Here is a 2,588-nt window from a genome sequence, read left to right on the forward strand (position 1 = left end):
CTGCATGCTCCCACTGCTTGGGAATCTGTTTCCACTGTGGCACGAGGCTGCGACGGACGGAGCGTGTCTGTCCTGCGGGAGGGCAGGCACTGCTGTTGAGGTTCCTTGTTGCACCTGGAGCTGCTGTGGGGGTTCTTGCAGGTGGCGAGAGGAGAGCCAGGCGTCGGGGCTGATGAACGGAGGGGCTGGGACGGCGGCGTTGGGGTCTGGGGCAGGAGAAGCTCCTGGATGCAGTCACATGGACTGGTCCTGCAGAGCAGCCGCTCGCTGCTTAAAACCTAATCCACTGAGGAATGAACATCCGTGGGTTCAGACCTGGCCTCTCCCCCTGTTCGCTCTCAGCAGCTCGGGCATTTCTGGCCCCCTCCATGCCCTGCCCCGCCCCAAATTTCGCCCCGGTGATGGATCGTTAGGTGCTGAGGAAGCGGCTGAAAATGCTGCTTCACTTGCCGTGGGTGCCTTGGAAAGCAGGGAAGAGATGCCTGGCTTAGGGGACGGTCCTCCCAACGGAGCTTTGAAGCCACCGCAGGGCTCCTGGCCTCGCCAGTGGCTCCCCGCAGCAGCGGCTCCCCTAGTGCTGTTATGGGCTCCCACTGCTCCTCGATCGCCCGCATCCCCCTTCACGGGGTTTCCCTTCCCACGGGGCGCGTGGACAGGGGCTGGAGCAGCCGTAGTGTTGCTGCGTTCACTCAGGTGCAGAAACTGCGTGTCCCCGTGGTGCTGGTGAGGGTGCAATGGGCTCCAGCAGCACCAGGCTGCTCTGTGCTGCGCCATTGCCCCAACTCTCCATGGGGACAGCGTGGATGGGGACCCCGGAGGTCTCCGGGGCATCCCTGTCCCACACGTCCTGGCCCACAGTGTGGGCAGCAGCCCCCTGAGCAAGCTGCCCCGGCCCCTCTGAGCACCCCTGCCCCAGAAGGCTCCGGCCCGGACCACAGCTCATTATAATTAAGCCGGTGACCCCAGTATGAGGCTGGAAGTTTAAATGTCTGCGGTTGATGGCCACTTGCCTGCGAATTCCCTGAGATGGGAATCGCTCTCTGCGGGTCCCTCCAGGCTTAGCAGATTTCTTTGCAAAATACCCATTGCATTAGCAAACACTGCTTCTGCACAGGAGCTGCGAGGGCAAAGCGGCGTCTGACCCACGGACCCCAGGTAAATACCATCTGCTTCCCACCAGAGCTTATGTGTCCCCGGGGCAGGGCTGCTTTGGCTGACCGAGCCGGCACGCGTCCCTCGGAGAGCGATGCCCTGAAGCTGCTGCAGCTCGCTGGGGCTCGCAGCGCATGTCCCTCCCCGGGGTGTCTGGGCAGATGCTCCACATCCCACACCAGGATTTGGGCGCGAAAGGCTGTGCTCAGGTCGTGGCATGAGCTGGGGCTCAGACGGCAATTTGGACCCCGCACAGCCTGGCCCCTGCGGCTGCGCCTGCAGAGACCCTGCACAGACCCCAGGAGAGGGGCTCCAGACCCTGCCCGGCGGCTGCCGGCACAGCGAAGGGGACGGGACCCTCCGGCACTACCATCCTCGCCATGCACCCCAGCTCCGGCCCTCGGCTCTCCCTCTGCTCCATCTTTTGGCTACCAGGGACGGCATTGTTGCTGCCCCCCAGGCAGGCCACCATCCCGCTGGGAGGAGGAGGAGGAGGAGGAGGAGGAGGAGGAGGAGAGGGGAAGAAAAAAATGAATCCCCACAAAAATGTCTTCATAACAGGAAACGTCTCATAAAATACCTGTGGTTTGGCATGTGTGATCCGACTGGTCAAACTATGCACCTGGCAGGCAACCCTGCTATTAATGCTGCGCACAGTCTGGTATTTCGGTGGAGCAGAGGCTGGCGGGGGGAGGAGGATGGGACCGGGGAGCTCGGGGCGCAGAAGCCCTCCGTTGGGGCCAGGGCGAGGGGCGGCACATGTCCCTTGGGTCTCACTCGCCTCCATGTGCGCATGTACGCCCGGGGGACATCCCACCTGTGTTTTGGTGAGGGGACCACGGCGCCCCGGCGATGCGGTGAGCCGGGCTGAGCCTCGCGCCCCGGGCAGCATTTCTGCAGCTTCGGGCCAGGGTTTTCCCCCCAGATCGGGTTCCAAGCCAGTGCAGACCCTGAGGTCTCTGTCCAGGTCTCCAAATGCCGCGGTGCCTGCCGTTACCCACGGATGGCTTCGCCCCTGTGCGCACCCTCGGCTCCGGCCACGGCCGGGCACGTCGGCAGCGATCAGCCCGGGACTCTCCCGTGCTCAGCGGAGGAGTTTTGACAGCTGGAGGTGAGGGATTAAGCCCTGAGCTGTGACCTGTGGCAGGCTCATGCTTTGCTGCGCTCCCGGCACACACACATGGAGGGTCATTAATCCGCCTTAGCTGATCCCTGACCCAGCGGCTGCAGGATCAAGTGGCGGCACCGACCCTGTTGTCAACGCCACCATCGGACCCCAGGCTCCTTGGCTCCGGGCAGCGTGCACCATGGGCAGCGTGTGCCATGGGCAGCGTGTGCCACGGGCAGCGCACGCCGCCCAGGCCCCCACCATGGCCAAGTGCCGGCCTGACACCGATGCAGGGCATTGCCCGGCTCGCGCGCGGGGGCAGGCTGCG

Source organism: Pygoscelis adeliae, unplaced genomic scaffold (assembly GCF_000699105.1).
Source record: "Pygoscelis adeliae isolate BGI_AS28 unplaced genomic scaffold, ASM69910v1 Scaffold387, whole genome shotgun sequence".
NCBI lineage: Eukaryota > Metazoa > Chordata > Aves > Sphenisciformes > Spheniscidae > Pygoscelis > Pygoscelis adeliae.